The sequence below is a fragment of the Balaenoptera ricei genome, chromosome 6 (genome assembly GCF_028023285.1).
Source record: "Balaenoptera ricei isolate mBalRic1 chromosome 6, mBalRic1.hap2, whole genome shotgun sequence".
Taxonomy (NCBI): domain Eukaryota; kingdom Metazoa; phylum Chordata; class Mammalia; order Artiodactyla; family Balaenopteridae; genus Balaenoptera; species Balaenoptera ricei.
Genome location: NC_082644.1, coordinates 19,817,236 through 19,839,189, shown reverse-complemented (window position 1 = coordinate 19,839,189; position 21,954 = coordinate 19,817,236). Strand labels below are relative to the sequence as shown.

General features: G+C 52.9%; 1 protein-coding gene across 3 annotated transcripts in view; it reads left to right on the top strand.

Moving 5' to 3' along the window:
* The window catches only part of SEMA4D (semaphorin 4D), a 123,677-nt gene that overhangs the window by 61,090 nt on the left and 40,633 nt on the right, over positions 1 to 21,954 (top strand). For all 3 annotated transcript variants that reach the window (XM_059926999.1, XM_059926997.1, XM_059926998.1), the window contains exon 2: positions 12,827 to 12,892. The gene's annotated coding sequence lies outside the window, so the exon portion shown is untranslated. The remainder of the gene's footprint in view (positions 1 to 12,826; positions 12,893 to 21,954) is intronic.

Below are 21,954 nucleotides of genomic sequence, written 5' to 3'. Positions count from 1 at the left end.
GATGATCACGGTTGCTGGAAGGAAGAATCCCTGTGAGACGGCAGTATATTCCTGGGGTCATAGGTGGCCTGACTCACTCCCTTCCTGGCCCCGCCCTGGGAAGGCTCTTGCAGTGATACTGGGGAAGTCAGCGCTACCCCATGCATCTGCTTGGCTTCTCACAGGTGATGAGTGACGCTCAGACTAGAGGTAACCAGGGGGAGAGGGTGTGGCTGCTGGCTGGGGGGGCCCTGGTGGGTAGGGGGAGCTGCCTCCAGACCTGCATCAGGTGGTCAGGTGCCTGGTGACCATTGCTGCGGAAGGAGCTGGGCCACCTTGGCTGTCGGTGCCCTGGATTGCGCTGCTTCCTGGGCCTGAGATGAATGACTTCCACCCAGGGGCCCCTCCCTGCCCCTCCTTATCAATTTCCAGACCCAGGGCTTTGGGGGGCTGTGAGGCACCCGGAGGCTGAGAAGGACGCCAAGGGGCTGATGGAAGGTAGGCAGGGCCAGGCCAAGCCAGCCCTGAAGGAAGCCCCATTGGCCGCTGACAAGGGCAAAGATCAGGACGAGAATTCTGCTTTTCCTGATATCCCCACAGCCAGCCCAGGGTTGGAGCTCATTTTCTGCTCTTCTGGGAGCACTTCCTCGCTGGGGGCGCCCATCACCCCACACCTGGAGGAAGGGCTGGCGTGAGTGCTGTCAGGGTCCCAGTGCAGGGGAGAGCGCCGTCCTGGTAGAGGCGGAAGGCCGGGCAGAGCTGAGAGCTGTCTGTGTCTCAGTTTCCTCCTGTCTGGAATGAAGGGCCAGGTCCTTGGGGGCTCTGAGGATTTACTGGGTTGGCATGTGTGCAGCTCTGAGAGGCGTGCCTGGCGTCTGGCCCAGGATCCCCACCGTCTGCTCTGCTGCCCAGCGCCCACCTGGGCAGCTGCAGGTATGCCCGGCCCCCGTATCTTTGCCTGGACTTGACCCTCAGCAGGTGATCACAGGCCTGCCTGAGTCCCTCGCTGTGTCCAGCATGCAGTGACTCAGGTGTCCCCAGCAGGGACCTGACTGGTGGCACTGAGTGTAGAGCCCAGAGGGAAGCTGTGGCAGTGGGGGTGGCAGCGTCCTGAATCTGTGACCGCTGGGAGCATAAGGAAGTACCTTCGTGGGAAGTGGTGCCCACACTGACCAGGAGCATCTGTCTAGACCACGTCCTTCTCTGTGGTCACAGGGAAAGCAGAAGTGCCTGGGTGAGGCCTGGCCCACAGCCAGCTTTGCAGATAAGGGAAGCACCTATTCCCAGGACCAGGGACCAAGCCACTTTTGTCTGAGGCCAGCCCACCAGGCGCACACTCCCACCCCAGGGGGCAGCAGCCCACCCCGAGGGACCCAACGGACCCACCTGCCGGACCCTCCACAGGTGGACATTTGCCCCCTATGAGTTCCTGCTCCATGTCCCATGACATGAGGGTAGCAGGGGTCAGGTGGACCTCCTTGGACGCAGCGGTCATCAGGGACCCACTGGATGAGAAAGGCCTGACCCTGTGTCTCTCGTGGGACTACATGCTCACGAGGAGGCCCGGCACCTCGCCCAGGCCTCGGGTTGGTCTTAGCAGGGGTCGCCCAAGGAGGAGTGGTTGTTCCTGAGGCGGATGGCACAGCCAGATGGCCGTGCTCCAGGTCCAGTTCGGCAGGAAGCGAGTCCTCCAAGCTTTGGCACCCTCAACAGAACGGGGATGTTTGATGTGTGCACACACCCCTATTTTCTATCAGCTGAGTAAGTCTGATGGTCAGAAAGGAGATTAGTGCAGCACAATTATTCACATTTACTCAGCCTTTAAAACCATATGCATCTTACCAAAAAGGGTCCTGAAATATTAGAAAACCAAGTCCTTTCCTCCGGTTGGCACTGTTCTAGAACCACATTTGGGGTCCCCTCTATTCCATCCCTACATCCCATCCCCGTGTCCTTTGTTGCTGGACGCGGGTGCCCAGCATGTGCCAGGGGGCGAATGTGTGCAGCGCTCAGAGGCCTTTCCCTGGCTGGGCACCTGGTGTAACTGCGGCCGATGCTGAGGAAGGTGCCTTACCCCTGTGCCCCGTCATTCTGAGCCCAGTCATTCTGGGCCGAGATACAGTCCTCCACCGGGACAGGTTGGCAGGACCCTAGTGGGGGGGTGGAGCTGGTGGCCTCATGTATGTGGTTTAAGGATGTTCAGAATGTCATGTAGATTTTTCAGTTAATTTTGGTTCCCATGAATGGGGAGGATAGACCTCCTGGCTAGAGACCCCTCTCTCTGCCTCTGTTCCTGCCTCATTCCTAACCCGCTCCCTAGCAGTGGTCCCAGAGCGGAGGTGCCTCCTGGGGGCGGCAGGAGACAGAGCGAGGCTGGTTAACCCCTCAGCTGGAGTTTTCCGCCTGGAAGATGACAGTGTGATGATGATGTGCCAGCTGCCGCTTTTCCGTGTCTCACACGTTCTGAATCATCTGGAAGGTGACACAGGGCTCAGAAAGGGAACGCCCTGTCCGCTGTGGAATTCCATCTGATGAAAGGACAGGGCCTTTGTGGGCTCTGGGGCCATTGGACTGGGCTCCGGGCAGGCTGCAGGTTAATAGGACCCGGGTCCGGCCAGCAGTGGCTTGTGAAACGTGGGTGGTCTCTTCCGTGTGTGGCGACTTCAGAGTGAATTCCTGGACTGTGGGGTGTGTGTGGGTACTTCAGATGCCTCACTGTGACTTGGGCTTCGCTTCACACTGGGAATTCTAGCAGAGGTGACTCCCAGGCACCTTCCTGCCATCTGGAGGGATACAGGCATTTGATTTTTCCAATATGGCCATCTCACTGGACTCTGTGCCCTTCTGACCTTCCTGGCGGCTTCCACAGCACCTTGGGGTCAGACAGACAGAGGCCCCCTGGTCCACCGTTGGCTAGGTGTGGGCTGGTGTGGTTTGACCACGGTACAGAGGCAGCAGAGTCTCAAAATAACAGGCTTTGCTGCAAGGTGCTCGGCCGAGCCCAAGGCTGAGTTGGCGTTCCTGAAGTCCCCTTGAAGGGGTGTGGAAGCCGGCGAATCAGACTCAAAGGTTTGTGCGAGGGGTATGTGCACAGTAGAGAACAGTTGGACGTCTAAAATCAATACTGAGGTGAAATTGAGCCCAAGATGATGGGACATGGCTGTTGCTTTGTGTCCTGCCAGGGTGAGGAGACCTGGGGCTTCACGGCACTTTTGCTGGAGCGTGTGGGTTCCCTAATGGGTTTTGCCAAGCTGGGAGGGAAGGCCACGTCCGGGGAGGGAGGCAGGATTGAAAGGAGAGGGCCTCGTGTTGGCTCCGGCCTTTGCTGACTCGAGCTGGATGATGGCCTGTGGTCGAGCTGGCCTGACTTTGTACTTCTGCTGTGTATTTTTAAGGAATCACTAGATATGAAGGCAGAGAGAGTGGCATTTTGTGGTTTGGACTTAAAAAAGAAATCCCCGCTTGGGTCTGGGCTTGGTGAGGCTCACAGGCCCGTCCCTCCCGCCTTGGCCGAGAGGAGAGACCTTCTTGTCCTTCTGCAGCCGGGCTGGGTCTGGGGGCCCTGTGCAGGGCAAGAGGCATCTGCTCCCCTGGTGCAACCGCACGTGCTTCCCGGAGGACACTCGGAGGGGGCCGTGAGCACCTGGGGGTGCAGGATACTGCCCCAGGCAGCCCTGAGTGCAGCCCTCCGCCAGCCCCAGAGTCCAGATGGTTCTTTCTGGGCAGATTCTGTGATGTCTTCACCAAATGGTGAGGAGAAGAAACCACTGTTTCTGAAGTGCCAGCCGTGCGGCAGGGACGCCCCTCATCTCTGCCCTGAGTCCCTGGAGAAGGAAGGGTGGGAGCTGCCGGCTCCGGGGCAGAAGGAGCACCAGCTCCAACTGGAGACACGAGGCTTCCCCAGAGAGCGGTTTCTGTCCTGCTCACTGTGCCGTGCCCGCCCCACCCCCGGTGTGATGCACCGTCCTGAGCCCCGGAGGTGCTGACAAGGCCTCCGGGTAATGCGAGACCCCGGAGGGAGGGAGTCCCAGCTCTGATCTTGGCTCCAGGCCAGTTGTTGCATTTTCTGAGTCTCTTTCTCTGCAGCAGCAGCAGCAGCACGTGAAACCCGTCTCCTCAGGGCTCTGAAGGATCCGGAGGTTGCTGGGGAGTGGAAGTTACTGCCGCTCCCAGAGGCAGCAGGGGTCCGCACGGCTGCGGCCCCGTTATCGGTGCCAAGTCTCTTGACCCACACCGAGGGCTCCTTCAGGTGTCCAGTGTTTATGGTCAGGCATGTGCACACCCCAGAGAGCTGCACACGAGGGACGTGAGTGACCTCCTGTCTCATGGTACCGTACGTGCCCTGGGTCACTCACAGTGCAAGGGGTGAGTACGGCAAAGCGTGGTAGAAACCTCCGTCGTGAGTGATGCTGGTGGAGTCCGGCAGGAGTGCCTGCTTTGCTCTTGTGAACAGTCACTTTCTCACCTTTACCTTTTGGTGGGACGTTCACTATTCTTCTTGCTTATAACTTTTCACAGGACCCAGTAAGCGAAGCTCAGTCAAGTCCAGGCATCCATTCTGAGGGCAGTTTTCAGGCTGCGCTGGCCCATGAGCCAAGCTGTAGTGACAACCAGGATTTCCGGGGGTGGGTATGATGGAAATGTACCCAGCAGGGCACAGCCGGGGTGCGTGGAGCAGGAGGGCAGGGTCACCCTGGGAAAGGCAGGCAGTGTGGTGGCACTTCTGCTGATTCTCAGCCCCTGAAATCACACGGACTCCGGGTGCACAGGGGGCTCCAACCAAGATGTCTGTAGGTGGGTCTGGGCCGTGTGCTCTCAAAGCCCTGTAGGAGGGTGGACAGCGGGGGTGGAAGGGGGTGCGGCCTGAGGGGGAGTCCTGGGGTGGTGCCAACACACAGTTTGGGAAGAGAGGGCAGACGTCGCTCTGGGGCAGCCCAGTCAGGCTGTCAAAGAAAGGGCTTGATCGAGTTTGGAGTCAGATGGACCCAGAGTTTAGACCTTTTCAGGTTCATGGAGCAGGGGGTGGTAGTAAAAGCTGACGTCGTGGCCGTGCGTTTTAGAAAGAAAAGCTTTAAATCTAGGCAAAATCACAGAGTTAGAGCTAGCACGGGGATTGGTGTTGGCTTGAAAACACCTGCTTCTCCCCCACACTCGTTTCTGCTAGGATGTGGCTGAGTGTGGCTGTGAGGTTCTGGTGGACCTTCCCCAGCACTGGGGAGTGTCCCCACTGTGTCACAACAGCGCAGTGTCGCTTGTGTTAACATTGATTCAGTGTGCACTCCTGTAGTATGTATATGTGCTTTACAACTCCTCAGTCATGCTGCTTCCGCCGCAGAGAGTAGCTGAGGAGGTGGAGGGGCTGGGGGAGTAGCTGAGGAGGAGGTGGAGGGGCTGAGGGAGTAGCTGGGGAGGGTGGAGGGGCTGGGGGAGTAGCTGGGGAGGAGGTGGAGGGGCTGGCGGAGTAGCTGGAGAGGGTGGAGGGGCTGGGGGAGTAGCTGGGGAGGAGGTGGAGGGGCTGGGGGTGTAGCTGGGGAGGAGGTGGAGGGGCTGGCGGAGTAGCTGGAGAGGGTGGAGGGGCTGGGGGAGTAGCTGGGGAGGAGGTGGAGGGGCTGGCGGAGTAGCTGGAGAGGGTGGAGGGGCTGAGGGAGTAGCTGGGGAGGAGGTGGAGGGGCTGAGGGAGTAGCTGGGGAGGAGGTGGAGGGGCTGAGGGAGTAGCTGGGGAGGGTGGAGGGGCTGAGGGAGTAGCTGGGGAGGGTGGAGGGGCTGTGGGAGTAGCTGGGGAGGAGGTGGAGGGGCTGAGGGAGTAGCTGGGGAGGGTGGAGGGGCTGAGGGAGTAGCTGAGGAGGTGGAGGGGCTGGGGGAGTAGCTGGGGAGGAGGTGGAGGGGCTGGGGGTGTAGCTGGGGAGGAGGTGGAGGGGCTGAGGGAGTAGCTGGGGAGGAGGTGGAGGGGCTGAGGGAGTAGCTGGGGAGGGTGGAGGGGCTGAGGGAGTAGCTGGGGAGGGTGGAGGGGCTGTGGGAGTAGCTGGGGAGGAGGTGGAGGGGCTGAGGGAGTAGCTGGGGAGGGTGGAGGGGCTGAGGGAGTAGCTAAGGAGGTGGAGGGGCTGGGGGAGTAGCTGGGGAGGAGGTGGAGGGGCTGGGGGTGTAGCTGGGGAGGAGGTGGAGGGGCTGAGGGAGTAGCTGGGGAGGAGGTGGAGGGGCTGAGGGAGTAGCTGGGGAGGGTGGAGGGGCTGAGGGAGTAGCTGGGGAGGGTGGAGGGGCTGTGGGAGTAGCTGGGGAGGAGGTGGAGGGGCTGAGGGAGTAGCTGGGGAGGGTGGAGGGGCTGAGGGAGTAGCTGAGGAGGTGGAGGGGCTGGGGGAGTAGCTGGGGAGGAGGTGGAGGGGCTGGGGGTGTAGCTGGGGAGGAGGTGGAGGGGCTGGGGGTGTAGCTGGGGAGGAGGTGGAGGGGCTGAGGAAGTAGCTGGGGAGGGTGGAGGGGCTGGGGGAGTAGCTGGGGAGGAGGTGGAGGGGCTGAGGGAGTAGCTGGGGAGGAGGTGGAGGGGCTGAGGGAGTAGCTGGGGAGGGTGGAGGGGCTGAGGGAGTAGCTGGGGAGGGTGGAGGGGCTGTGGGAGTAGCTGGGGAGGAGGTGGAGGGGCTGAGGGAGTAGCTGGGGAGGGTGGAGGGGCTGAGGGAGTAGCTGAGGAGGTGGAGGGGCTGGGGGAGTAGCTGGGGAGGAGGTGGAGGGGCTGGGGGTGTAGCTGGGGAGGAGGTGGAGGGGCTGAGGAAGTAGCTGGGGAGGGTGGAGGGGCTGGGGGAGTAGCTGGGCAGGAGGTGGAGGGGCTGAGGGAGTAGCTGGGGAAGGTGGAGGGGCTGAGGGAGTAGCTGGGGAGGGTGGAGAGGCTGAGGGAGTAGCTGGGGAGGGTGGAGGGGTGAGGGAGTAGCTGGGGAGGGTGGAGGGGCTGAGGGAGTAGCTGGGGAGGAGGTGGAGGGGCTGGGGGTGTAGCTGGGGAGGAGGTGGAGGGGCTGAGGAAGTAGCTGGGGAGGGTGGAGGGGCTGGGGGAGTAGCTGGGGAGGAGGTGGAGGGGCTGAGGGAGTAGCTGGGGAGGAGGTGGAGGGGCTGAGGGAGTAGCTGGGGAGGGTGGAGGGGCTGAGGGAGTAGCTGGGGAGGGTGGAGGGGCTGTGGGAGTAGCTGGGGAGGAGGTGGAGGGGCTGAGGGAGTAGCTGGGGAGGGTGGAGGGGCTGAGGGAGTAGCTGAGGAGGTGGAGGGGCTGGGGGAGTAGCTGGGGAGGAGGTGGAGGGGCTGGGGGTGTAGCTGGGGAGGAGGTGGAGGGGCTGAGGAAGTAGCTGGGGAGGGTGGAGGGGCTGGGGGAGTAGCTGGGCAGGAGGTGGAGGGGCTGAGGGAGTAGCTGGGGAAGGTGGAGGGGCTGAGGGAGTAGCTGGGGAGGGTGGAGGGGCTGAGGGAGTAGCTGGGGAGGGTGGAGGGGTGAGGGAGTAGCTGGGGAGGGTGGAGGGGCTGAGGGAGTAGCTGGGGAGGAGGTGGAGGGGCTGGGGGTGTAGCTGGGGAGGAGGTGGAGGGGCTGAGGAAGTAGCTGGGGAGGGTGGAGGGGCTGGGGGAGTAGCTGGGCAGGAGGTGGAGGGGCTGAGGGAGTAGCTGGGGAAGGTGGAGGGGCTGAGGGAGTAGCTGGGGAGGGTGGAGGGGCTGAGGGAGTAGCTGGGGAGGGTGGAGGGGTGAGGGAGTAGCTGGGGAGGGTGGAGGGGCTGGGGGAGGAGCTGGGGAGGAGGTGGAGGAGCTGGGGGAGTAGCTGGGGGAGAGGGGGTAGTGACTTATTGTAGGTCACACAGCTGAGAAGGGGCAGCGCCAGACCTGATCCTGGGCAGGGTGGCCTCAGAGTCCGTGCTCTGGCCACCATGGGAGAATAAACATGGACTGAATTAAGGCGTCTAATTTGCTTGAAAGAAGTATAAAAAATGTTCTAGATGTTGACTGTGTAATATCATAGAAAATATGCCTTTTCAAAATACCTCAACTCATGGAAAACTGAGAAGTGAGTCAAATGAATGTTATGAAAGTTATGTGCAATATTTCCCAGCAGAAGGATGCAAACCCATGAGCATGATGAAGTAAGTGTTTCCTGGCCCCCACCTATGTAAGGAGAGAGCCTTATGATGACCCTCTCACGGTGTCCTCTCTGTGCCACCCGACCTCGGCAAATAGGCTCTGCATTCTAGAAAGAAGGGCTCCTAGCTCAAGTTTTGCTGGTTGTTAAAATCAGTCTTTAAAAATGAATTTTAAGTAGGGAAATTGACAACGATCTGAATGTCCAACATTATCATATTTAACTATGCAACATTGCATAGTCACAAGTTGGTGCTGGGGAACCCTGGATCATGTGGGATGGGGCCACATGCAGAGACTCATGGGGCACAGTTCATGCTCGGGCCCTCACTTCCTCTCCCTGCTCCCCAACTCAGCCGCCCACAGACTGCTGGTCCTTTCTTCTTTCTTGCGTTCCAGGTCTCTGTTCCTCTTGCCGCATGGCTGTGAGCCAGCCTCTCCCACTTCGGGGTCTGCGGCACTCACCTGCACCAAAATGCTCTCCTCTGTGTCCGAGTTTTCTTAGGATAGATAGGTCCAACAAAACGTCGGAACTGCTGGAAATGATGTAAAGTCTGTTTGCTGGTCTTGAAAACTTCCATTTTAATGCAGTGACTTTAGTAAATTTCACAAAAGGGAATCACGTTTTAATAGTTATAATAACCTGTTTTTTGAAATTGCCGGAAATGTTTTCTTCTCTGACCTTTTATTTTCTGATTTTTTTACATTTAATATATTTTACTTTTAATATCAGATTTAAAGTATTTTAATTAGGAAACCACATGCTTAAGATAAGAATTCAAATAGTACTAAAGAATACACATAGTAAAAAATGAAATACACCCCTACTCCAGACCAAAGCAACTCTCTAGTCGCTCACTGCCAGCAGATCCTTGATTAAGTGCTGATCTAATCAAATAGTTTGGAGTAAATTATGTGCACGTACAAATGGTTACATACCCTGTGTCTACACAAATGAGAACATATTATAACACTGTGGGGAACCTTAATTTTTACTGAACTAAGTATCTTGGATATCCTTTCATCTCAGTGACCGCTTTATTTTTTTTAACAGCTGCATAGTATTCCATCCTATAGATGTGCCACAGCTCATACACAAATCAGCTTACACATATGCAGTGTGTATACATGTGTGTATACACACAAACACATACATATATGTGCCCACATGCACATGAACTGATGGACTTCTAGGTGTTTCCAGAGTTTTCCTATCAGCAGCCTCATACTGTACTTGGGCATCTTGTACATGTGGGGGTGTGTCCAGCTGAATTCCTGGTGGAGAACTGCTGGGTCAGGGGGTCTGGACATGTCATCTTGGCAGGTGTCACCCAGTAGCCCCCAGAGAAGTTGCCCCAGTGCATGTGAATGCTGCCCCCGGCCCCTTATCACCGTACATTTTAGCCAGCCTGTCTCGTTGTTGCCCTTCTCAGAGGTGGGAAATGGTGTCTTGCACTAATGTGCAAACCCACCCCAGACAGGGCATGTGGGTGGAGTGCTGATTGAATCTCCCCATTTCACACTGCCCAGACACCTCTAACGTGGGCTTCTGGGCTGAAGTGAGGAAGTTCAGCAGATGAGGCTCAAGGCTCCTTCCCCATCCATAACCGCAGAGGCAGGGGCCCTGCTCCCAGGAGATTGTGGACGTGACCCCAGGCAGACCCAGGCTCTGAGCTCTGAATTCCCTGTGAGAGGAGGAGGCTGGTAGAGCCTTGGTCATGGGGAATGGGGACTGTGCTTACGCATGCTGGGGGCCGAACCCTGATATTTATGTCTCTCAAGGTAGGTAATTAACAAGTTAGGTATAACTGGCTCTGCTTCACAGGTAGGAAGAGTCATAGTTGATAGTTATGCAGTGCTAGGAAGCTGCCAGACACTGTTTTAAGCTCTTCACATAAGTTACTCATGGATCTTTACAGCAACCAAATAAGGTAGGTACTATTATTTTTTTTTTTTTAATTTTTATTTATTATTTATTTATTATGTTTATTTTTGGCTGTGTTGGGTCTTCGTTTCTGTGTGAGGGCCTTCTCCAGTTGCGGCGAGTGGGGGCCACTCCTCATCGTGGTGCGCGGGCCTCTCACTATCGCGGCCTCTCTTGTTGCGGAGCAGAGGCTCCAGACGCTCAGGCTCAGTAGTTGTGGCTCACGGGCCCAGTTGCTCCGCGGCATGTGGGATCTTCCCAGACCAGGGCTCGAACCCGTGTCCCCTGCATTGGCAGGCAGACTCTCAACCACTGCGCCACCAGGGAAGCCCAAGTAGGTACTATTATTATGCCCACTTTCTGGATGAGGAGGCAGAGGCACAGAAAAGCCCAGTAACTTCCCCAAGGACACACAGCTGGAAAATGGAGAAGCCAAGCCTGGAACCCAGGTCGTTCTGACCCAACAGCATGTCCCATGCCTGGCCCCATCCCACTTGTGTCTTTTCCACGCGCTAAAGAGAACACTGGGTTACTGCTGAGGCAAGGGGCCTTCAGAAGGTGAGGTCACATTGGCAGAATGTAGGCAAGATGCATGCAAAATGAAGACCCCCTTCACCTGGGCTCTGCACTTTTGTCATAAATGGTCATGAGACAGCTGCCATCGGGGCATAGGCCTTGGGGCTCCCATGCTCTCCTGCAGGATTGGGGGTGTGGTGGGAGGTAAAGGCCAAGTTTCTCCTTTGTGTACCAGAGGGAAACACTTCTCTCTTTTCTGATTGATTCCATTCCTTTCTTTTGCAAATGGACTGTACATTATGTGCGTTATAAGCAGGTTTGCATAGTCAGAGGAGATGCGTAGTCAGAATGATATGGTTAGTAATTGCATACAGAGCATGTCTTTTGCATTCTTCAGTATGGTGATAACTAATTATAGCCTGTGGGTTTTTATGTTGGGAAAGGAGAAAAATTGCTGTGGTAAAGGGTGCAGACAACTGGGGGCCCTCAGGGCCTCTCGGTTGACTGAGCCAGAAGCGGGTTGACTGAGCCAGAAGCGAGTATTTTCACTCAGGAACCTGGGGGCTAGAAGCTCTTTGATGGAGGGTAGATATGGAGACTTGGCTTGAAGGGAGAAAATGAGGACGCCAGTGTCCAAGTGCATTGTGTGAGGTGATTAAGACACACACACAGGTACCCTAGCCTGCTGTCACTTGTTGCTCAATACCATGAAATTAGGGTGAATATGACACGCGCCTTGTCCAACCACAGAACAAGCAGCTCTGGGCTTTTATTTATTGAAGTGACAAAGACTTATTGAATCTCTAGAAGGGAGAAGTTTTTTGGTTTTAAAATTCTTAGTGTTCACATTGTTTATCTAAACCTCTTATTTATGGGTGACTCACTTTCTTTTTTCCTTAAAGAGTTCTCAGCAGTCCCCAGGTGGCTGCTGGGCCCCGCCTGCCCATGTGCTAGGAAAGCCCCGTGTGAACGGGTAAATGCCATAGTTATTGGGTTTGCCCATTGCCGTCCATCGGTTGTGTCAGCTGCTCGCCCAGAAGAGCATTTAAACAGAAGCCATATAGGTTCTGTGTCTTGCGTGGATATAACTTTTTCCAGGACACTTACCTGCTTGCTCATCTGAAGATATTTTTGCTTATAAATTGGCCATCAGAAGGAGTCGCTTCTGTGGGAAAGACCCAGACCCAGTCTTAGGCAGTACATCACAGTGAGGCCGGGTGAATCCTAACCATTTCTGCCTGTCACTTTGAGGTCTTATCTGCTGACTTGAGCTGTTGGGCGCTGAGGGGCCCTGGGTGGCCCTGGAAACTGTGTGCTTGGGTGGACATGTAAGAGTGGGGTGCAAACTAGTGTCTGGGCTGCAGGCATGATGGTCCCACTCCCTGGGGGGTGGGGGCGCTGTGTGGGAGAGATGGGGCATTAACGGCGTTTCCAAGGAGCATCTCCTACTTCTCAGCTGTCTTCAGAAAAATGGCAATAATTGTATAAACCCTTGAAGCAAAAGAAAAAAATAATTCCAACCACAAAAAAATGCTAGAGCTTGATTCTGAGGTTTAAAAAATATGTTGGATCATTGGCAGTCGTAGAATTGCCAGCATCCATTTAACCAGCCTCTAAACCTTCATTAATCCTACACTGTGACCTCTGGTTTTGCAATTCTGATTCTCTTTGTCTGATAGTTTGTGATCTTACTGGACTTGGGGATTCCTATTTTGAGGGCTCTATCCTGCACTGGGAAGGGGTAACAAATACAATATAGAAACTGGCTATACCACTGTGGAAATTCTTCTGTTTGGCTTAAAAATAATAATCAAAAACAAAGAAAAAGGGAATTAAATGGGTTTTTTAGGAAATCATTTTCTCGTGAATATGTTATCTGTATCTCTTTTTCCTTCATCGCCTGGTGCCTTTGGATTTCAATGAAGATGAATTCTAAAAGATACATATCTGAAGTCAATAGCCAGGAGATGATACTTTTTTGATTGATGGACTCTCAGCTGACAGTGACTCTGGCTTGTATTTGAATGGCTTGTTCTGCAGGGAAGCGGTGGTGGTCAGTGGTTGGGGACCAGCTCCGGCACCTGGGTGACCAACAGGTTTCACTTCCTTTGTTCCTGGGTGAGCAGTTGCACACCCCCTACCTCCTCCTGTTTGCACAAGTGAACAAGTAGTGCCAAGCCATCCTGGGTCAGAGAGTCAGCTGCGGGGCTCCAGAAGCGAAGGCAGGAGTTTGTTTTCAGTGCCTTTCCAGAAGTGATGTTGAGTTTATGTGGACAGTTTCACTGTTTAAATATTCTCATTTCCCATTATTTTCAGAGCCAAGATTTCTGAAGACTCCTTCCTAGAAACAATTGGGAAGTTTCGAGAGGCACAAGATAACAGGTAAAATCCCTTTGTTTCTCAGTCTATCTCGCAGATTAGCAAAGCTGACACCTTGTAGGAGCCTCAGTGGGATCCAGCCGAAGGTTGGTCCTTGGTCCCTGTGCTATCTTAGGGGCAAAGATCTGGACTTGGCCGCTGCCCCTTGGGGCTGGCTTGAGGGAAGCCTACAGGGCAGTAGGGACACTGCCTGTTTGTTTTTTCTTCCCCCACTGCCTTTCTGCCCCGTGCTCCTTCCCCTGCCCCCTTTCTGGGCTGCAAGCCGCTGGTCTAGGCACTAAAATGCTCCATCTTCTCTTTTGGGGATGGGGGTGGTCATCAGTGATGTCTGGTGTAAAAAGATGGCTGTCCATGTCATCTGCCCTGAAGCTGAGTCATTTTGTGATTAATCTTAATTTTGGTCAATTAATACGTGGTCAACCGTGTATTTCCAGTTTGGGAGGAAAGAGAAATGCCACTTTAATTTGTAAAAACAAAAGGTAAGCCCCTACCTCCCCTTCATCCTTTTATGCTACTCATGTATTGTGGATTAGCTGGCGGGGTTGTCATTTCTGCTAGCTTCTCCACACACCTGCTGCCAGCGTAGTCTTTGGTGTCTGCCGTGCGTGGCAGTCCCGAGGACTTGTTATGCCAGTTTTGGGGGGTGGTTTTAATGAACACAGCTTCACTTCTAGGGATACTTAGCGCTTTCTGTGTTTATTGCCTGGTTATATACATATACATTTTTAATTACCTGCTCTGTTTGGCCAGGGCTCTGTAGTTTATTAGGTCTTTTCTTTCTGTAGTTTATTAGATCACTGCACTTATTAGGAATTCCAGTCCCTGGCATTTATGTTCCAAGTGTTTTTTTCCTAGTTTTTTTACCCCTAGATCGTTTGTCTTTGGATTTTGTTTGCTGAACACTTTATTTTAAAGAAATATTTTGGAATCTTTGGACATAAGGTACTTGAAAACAGGGGTGGTTTCTTCTGTTCAGTACTATACTGAGTTGTTAGAGAATTCCATTGTAAAAGTCTAAGAGGATGGACTCTCACTTTTACCTTGTGGTCATAAAAAGCATGAAGTATATGCAGGAAAAGAAGCCACTTCTCATTTTTATGTAAATGCAAAAAGGGCAAAGAAATGGCAAGAATAGACTTCTGTTACTTTTACCTTGTGGTCATAAAAAGCATGAAGTATATGCAGGAAAAGAAGCCACTTCTCATTTCTATGTAAGTGCGAAAGGGCCAAAAAAAAAAAAAAATGGCAAGAACAGACACCAAGAAATGGGCTGGGTTGTGGAACATTACATACCACTGCACAGGTTAACGTGCTGGATGTAATATTTGTTCACTGACTTGAGTCTAGTGTAGAGGAGACATAAATTTTTAATGTATTATTTTTTTACAAACCATTGTAAACATTATTCATTGTTTTAAAAGCAAACATTAAAAAGTGAGTTCCCTGGTGGTTCTCCCTCCCCAGAGATAATCACTGTTAACAGTTGGATGTATGTCTGTGTCCATGTGTGTCTGTATGTGCGCCTGTGTGTCTCTGTGTGTGTGTGTCCATGTGCGTCTGTATCCTTGTGTGTCTGTGTCCGTGTGCGCGTCTGTGTGTGTGTGCGTGTGCGCGTATGTGTATGTGGACTGGCACGTCCTCCCTGGACACACACGGGTCATCTTGGCCTGCTGTTCTGCCCTTGCCTTTCCATGTGGTCAGGGTGCTGTGTGCTTCCTGGTGGTTCCTGCCTAGCTTCTTCAGTGTCCTGCACGTGTCTGTTAACTAGCCCGCCCGGTAGAGGCACATCCCTCCAGGTGCCCTCGTGGGCTGTCCTCGTCCACGTGGCTCTGCACACTGGGCTGGTCCATAGGATAGCTGCCCAAGACTCGCTAGGAAGTAGGAGCCATTTGGAAATTCAGAATCGCCCTCAGAAATCCTCCAACCCTTCACCAGCACTCCTAGCAGCAATCTTAAATTTCTCTGTCTCGTGGGGGATAATTAGGTATTTTATTTTAATTTACATCTCTTTATTACTGGAATTAAGCACCCTTGGAGTTACTTTGGAAGGTAGGAGAGTTTTATAAGGTAAGGAGAAAATTAAGAATGCAAATAAATTCCAGTTAAGGCAGAACTATCAACGGTATCATTTATCTAAGTTTGCTCTCTGTACAGGTCAAACTGGGGACTGAAGCACCAGTTTTAGTGGCATTTAAAATATCTCCTGGTGCACATCGTGTCCTCCAGCCCTTGGGAAACAAGCCTGGGGGCACATCTGGAGCTGAGCTCCCTATGACGCCAGCAGCCCCTGGACAACAGACATTCCTCCCTGGGGGTGGGCCAACAGGAAGAATCAGGCCAGGGGAGGAAGGTTATTTTCTATTCCCTGGTGCTAAGCTGTCCGGGCTCAGAGACACATGCACACGCTATGCGAGGGTGCCACATGCCCTCCAAAGAGACAGTGCGACTGTCAAGGGTAGAATGATGTCGCACAGGTGGTGTGATCCCTCCCTCCTCTGGCCTTTGTGCTTTGGGGTCCCTGCTGCCCTGCACCTGCCCTGCGTACGCCCTTCTCAACATCATCACTGCTGATTGACTGCCGATTAATTGGTTGGTATGTGCATCTGTCACCCTGCCGCCCTTTTTCTCCTTCCTGGCTTCCATCGGCACATTTGTGACACACACGTGCCTGGGTTTAGGTGAGAGAACGAGGGTTAAGGTATGTCGGGACGTCCTGACCAGCTTGTTTGCCCCTGCGGGGCGGCTGGAGGGGAAAGCCGGTGTCCTGGACACTTCTCCACTGGGGAAGTGGGAGGCGTCCAGCCGGACTCAGCTCTAAGGCTGAGCCTGGCTCCTGGGATCCATTCTAAGTTCTGGGGAAACTGAAGTTGAAACAAAAACCTGTTTGTTGTGTGTGTGACACAGAGAGCTTCTGAAACATGTTCCTGATTCCTGAGGGGGCAAGGCCATTTGGCAAGGTGGTGACATCAGCTCCACAGCCAGGGGTGGGGGAGGAGAGCCCTGAGGGTGGGGAGGGGAGGGGGGGAAGCACAGCCTGGGGCTGGGGGATTGGGTAGGGAGAGGAGCCGAGGGCAGGGTGCAGCCTGGGGTAGGGTAGGGGAGCCTAGGGTGGGCGACAGCCTGGGGATGGGGACACTGGGCCCGGCACCAGCACCGGCAGGGCATGGTCTTAGGGTGGCTCTTGTGTTCTGTGCTTCTGGCTGGGAGGGGAAGGTATATTTAGCTGTGTGTCTTCCGCTGTCCTGGCCACAGGGCCTAGAGGGTAAGTGGGGCTTCACCTGCCCTGTCTGGGCAAACCCCATAGACAAGAAGCGTCAACAGGCTCCCCCAGTAGTCGTCCACAGCTGTCACCTGAGCTCCCCTTTCATGGGTTTCCAGGGGATGCCAGTGGGGACACTTTGAACATTGGTTTAGCATCCTGTTGTTGATGCCAGCATTGACGCCTTACATGGGGTAGTGAGTGGTGTCCCCTCTGTGACCCTACAGACAGCTGGTCCCAGAAAGGGAAGCCAAGGTGTGGGTAAGCGTGACAGACCCCAGACAGTACCCTCAGCCCATGGTTCCTGCCTTAAAGGACCCTAGCCTTTCGTCACCGGTCACATCTAAGAATGCAGTGCTAGGTCGGGATTTCTGTGCCGCCACAGAGAGCACACACACTGCATAGGCATGCACATACACACATGTACACGCACACACAAGGCACACATGAACAGACACAGATGCACATGCACACACCTACTCATACGCACACACCTACAGGTGTGTGCATGCATGAATGAACACGCATATACATAGATACATGTATACAAATGACACAGACATGTGTACACATACATACATGAATGCACACATATACAGGTCACACAGAGATGCATACGTGCACACATATACCCCGATACACACTTAAAGGTGCACACATATGTGTATACATGCACAGGTACACAATACATGTATGCACACACACAAGCGTACGTACACAGATGTGTGTACGGTTTCATGAAATAGCCCTTACCCTATTTTCTCTGCCCCAACCCCCTGACTTGAGTCAGGGTCGCTCGAGTGGAAAGCCGCCGCGTGACAGGCACTGACAGGGCGCTGAGTGCCGGGTTCAGAGACCCCTCTGGGTTCCATTCTCCTGACATTTAAAGTGGGGTCATGCACTCCTCCTGAACCAGCACAATTACGTGTAGGTAATGGGTGTGACATTGTATGACCCTGTCTTTCTAATGGGCTCCTGTCTCACTGTGACACTTTCACAGGGGGGAGGCCAAATGCACACTCCTGACACTTGGCTCCCAGCAGAAGTGCCCACGAAAGCCAGAGGGTGGGCGCTTTGTCCAGTTGTTTCCATTTGAACATTTAAGGCTTCGATTCTTAACGCGACAGCGATCGCCGAGCCAGTGTTCCCGGTTGAGTGCACCGTGTCCGTGTGTCTGTGTGAGTGTGCTGTGTGCTTTGCTTAGAACTTTTAAATTATACGGAACAATGCACGCTTATTGAAAAAGAACAAACATCAAACCCTGCCAATGTCATAAAGCAAAACATGCATCCCCCACACCCCTTCCCCAGAGAGGAGTCGCCTGTGTGTGGCATGGACCCTCCTGACCTTTGGCTATTCATGTGGATTTTTTTAAAGACCATTTGGGGACGAGACGCAGGGTCTGATTGAGGCCATCGGGAATCTGGCGCCTGCTGATGAGATGAAGACAGTTGAGAGCTGGATGAAGCCCATGTTGGGTAGCTTCTGCAGAAAGAGCTCGCGCCCGTCCTCGGGCCGCCGTGGGCAGGGCGGGCCTGGGAATGGCCGGGAGTGAGTGGCCGCCTGGCTAGTTCAACACCCGCTCAGCTCCTTAACCACAGTGTCTGGGTTGGTACAGGCTCAAGGCGATTAAGAAGAATGTTTTCCCTTCTCACCTAAACCAGTGTGAGCAGCCCATGTGAACAGCGGCCATTCCTGCAGGTCCCGGAAGGCGAGAGACTGGCCCTTCCACCCGCCTCTGCTGAAACTCACTGGGCCCATTTGTTAGGGCAGCTCAGCCTTTCCTGGAGCTGTGAATCCATTCTAAATTTCTGTTCATTCTGGCTGTGATGTGTGCGAAACTTTCTGTCACTGGGGCCTCACCTTGGTTCTCTCCAGCTCTGGCCTTAGTCTTCTAACTGCGATGTTTGTATTTCCTCTGGTTCTGCCGGCCCTAGAAGGGACCACATCGTTGAGCATTTTCAAGCCCCTACTCATGCTATGAAGAAAATAAAGCAGGAGGAGGATGGAGGTGGCCTTGGGGCCAGGGTGCATGTGGGAAGGAGCCAGCTACCAGGAACTCCTGGGTGGGGAAGCGGGGTGGGGGGGGGGGGTCGCAGAATGTTCTGGAGAAGGGAGCGGCAAATGCAAAGACTGGGGTTGGGGGGTGATCTGTGGCGAGTGAAGGGACGGGAGGCCAGGTCCCCTTGCTGGGCACTGTCGAAGCTTCATTTTACACTAACTCCTGTTCTGCTGCTCAGGGCACTTCTGCCGCTTGGTGAATAATCCTATTTCTGCAAAAATGTATGAACCCCATGTGGCTGCATAAGCACATCTTGCTCTACCTGGTCCTTGGGACGCCTGCCTGCAGGGGCCCATGTCCCCTGCTTCTCCACCCACTGAACTGCTGTCTTCCAGGCTACAAAGAATCAAAGCATTGATTTCTTTTAAAAATTTAATTAGCTTTTATCAGAGCAATTAATGCGCATGATCTTAACTTGAAATAATTACTATACAGCTTATGAGAGAAAACAGGTGCTCCGGTCTTGTCGCTTTGTCTCTGAGACAGTGGGCTGCAACTGTTTTAGCCATTTTGGGTAATATTCCTTCAAAGTGCTTGTACAGATATTTCCTGCATTTGCTATTGTAGATCCTGTGTTACCATGGAAGGTGAGGACTGGGGTTCTCTGACATCCTCCTTCCCTCACACCTCCCCCACCCTCCCAGTGACGTTGCTCCACAGTTTTTGTTATTGATGCCATGTCAGCATTGCTCAAAGCTGGGCCATAATAAGTATGCTTTGATCACATTTCCTTTCAAGTTTCACTTTTGCTTTCTCTGGGGTTAGTAACTGCTTCATTTTGAGTGTGTGTGCTTCATTTTTTATCTATGAATGTGTTACTAACTCATCCTCAGGCTCTGCGAGACCTGTAACCCTCATATTTCAGTGCACAAACCCACGGAAACTATGCATGATCTCCCCTGCACCCTCTGGGCCTCTGTCTCCTGCTCCCTGCACCCCTTCTCCATGGAGCACACCCTGTCTCTTGTCCCCCAGCTCTTCTTCCTTCTCAGGAAGACCAGGGAAACAGCTCCCTTGTTTTGGTGGCGTGAGTCCTTCAGTAGCTTTCTGAGAAAGGATGTAAGGGAGGTAAAAGTTCTAAGAACTTTCATGCTTGGGACATGTTTCTGTGCTACACTCAGATGATTGATAATTGGGTTTGATTTGAGAGTCTGCACGAGCAATCCTCCTTCTTTGAGACTTTAAAGGCATTGTGCTGCCTCCTAGCTGTTGGCGTGGCTCTTGAGAGGTCATTGTCTGGAGCCCGTTTTCCCTCTGGAAACTTTCAGAATCTCCCCCTTTGTCTCCCAGGGCTCTACTGCAGTCTTTCTTCATTCATTGCACTGCTGGGCTCTTCCATTCTATAAACCTGTGGGTTTTTTTATTCTGGACATTTTCTTGTTGTTATTTCTCTGATAACTCCGTGTATTCTCACTCTCTTCTGGAACTCCTGTCAGTTAGACATGGGTCTCCTGAATCCATCTTCTAGCTTTCTTCTCTTTTCTCTCCCTGTGTTTATCTCTGTCACATTGTTCAACTATTAGGAAACCTCCTCAATTTTATCTTCCAATGCTTCAGCTGAACATTTTGTTGCCTTAATCAAGACTTTAATTTCTAAGGTCGCTTTCATTTTCTCAGGTTTCTTTGTGACTTCTCCTCTCACAGGCTCCGGTTTCAGCTCTGTTTGTCCCCAACGGCAATTAATTACTAGCAGTGGTGTGCTAGTGAACACAGCCATTTATCAAACACTAAATTATGTGGACTTAAATAAATTGTATTAAAAATACAAGTGAAGGTAAACGTACTCAAAACCCACCGCTTCCTGTGCATTTTACTACTTCCTGTGCTATTACCTGCTCTTGAGGCCACGTGCCTGTTGTATCTGTGTGGTGGCAATACGGTGCCCTGGTGTGCTAGCGTGCATGTCGTCCTATCTCTGTGTTCACTGACATCATGTTGGAAGCTTGAAAGCAGCATTTACACCCCAGGGGTCGGCATACACTACAAAGCAGGGCACCCTGCCCCCTTGGAGAGCCAGTTGTTAAGCTTTGCCAGTACACCACTGCTTTTGCTCTTCTGTTTTCTTTCTAGTTTCCCAGGTTTGTTAACATCCGCATGGGCTTTCACCCTCTCCCCATTTTTATCCGTATGGGTTTATGTCCTTTTAGGGTGTCAGAATTTTACTGGGTATGAGGAGGGAGTTGAGATAAATCTCTGTGTTCTGGGCACCAGTTTCCAAAGAGGGATTCTCCCATCTCCCACATCTGGGTTCTAAGCCTGGTTACATTGTGTGTCATGGGATGTCCCAGAGGAGTGACTTGTATCAGCGACCTAAGTAGGAATTTGTTCTTGCCGTTGGATCCTTGCAAACCGTTTCCCTCCAACAGAGACTGGGCTCCATGCTGATGTTTGAGGGGAAATGAAACATCCCAGTGGGCCTCACATCTGTGCCCCGCAGCCAGAAGGGCACCCCAGGCTGTGGGCAAACTGGGACAGGGCCTCACACATGCTCCTTTTGTGCTCAGGAAAGACCTCTCTGAGCTGGTGTGTTGTGGGTTTTTTTAAATGAACTTTCTATTTAAGAGCAGTTTTAGAGTCATAGTGACATTGAGCAGAAAGTACATAGAGTTTCCATATATCTTGTCCCCTCCTCCACATCAACATCTCACTCCAGAGTGGTCGAAATCCTCTGAGCTCTGACCCTGGCAGCCACTGAGCTTCTCCCTGCCCTGATTTGGAGCATTCCTAGAAACCTTACCTGTTTGGGAGCTTGGAGCAGAGAAGCTTTGGGGAGGCACTGCCAGTCACTGATCAATTATACAGAGAGAAAGTCTTCGCTGGTAAAGTAATGAGACTGTGCCGTGGGATTTACGCACGTGATCTCTGGTACAGATACATTTGGAAATGTTCTGAATTGCTTTGCCAAGCAGTGGGAAGATGTCCTTGCAGATGGGCCAGGGTCCACATGTCCAGAAATGGCTGGGACAGAAAGGTGGAGGGAACATGAAACAGGAGAGGCTGGATAGAAGGTTGTGTGCTTGGGTTTAATCTGAGTGAGAAACGTTTCACGTAGGGAAATGATATGCTCTGATTTACATTAAAAACGTTATTCTGGCTGCTCCTGCTGTTTGGTAAATGTGTTACAGGGAGGTTGTATCTGTTTGGAATTGTATCTGACTGCTGGTAACAAAGATCTGAAAAAACAGTAATTTAAAGAGATTAATAGTTTATTATCAAGCCTAGAGGTAGGCAGAAGAAAGCAGTTGTAAAGTCTCCAGTATGTTGTGAGGGTCCCCAGTTCTTCTGGATTTCCACTTGGCTGTTCTCAGAATGAGACTCTTATCTTCATGTTCACAAGGTGGCTGGCAGAGCTCCAGCCATCAAATTTGAGTTCCAGGCAGCAAAAGGAGGCAAGGCTGAAGACAAAAAAAAAAAAAAAAAATGCCAATACTAGCTGAGTCAGCCTCCTTTAGAGAGCTTTCCTGGAATTCCTACCTAATAACTTCTGTCCACAGTTCTTTGGCCAGAACTGCCACCAGGGGAGCTGGGAGACATGGTTAGCTGGCCACACTGCCATCCTAGGTAAAATCAAGATTCTGTTAGTGAGAATGAAGGGATGTGGATGCTGGGACAGGAAGCTAGCAATCTCTACCCCAGGCGGCAAGAACGGAAGCAGGGTAAAGGGGTGGGAGGCTGTGGAGAGGTCAGGGTGGGGGATGGGTGGGGTGGGCACGGCTTCGATTAGACTGGTAGTGGCGGAAATGG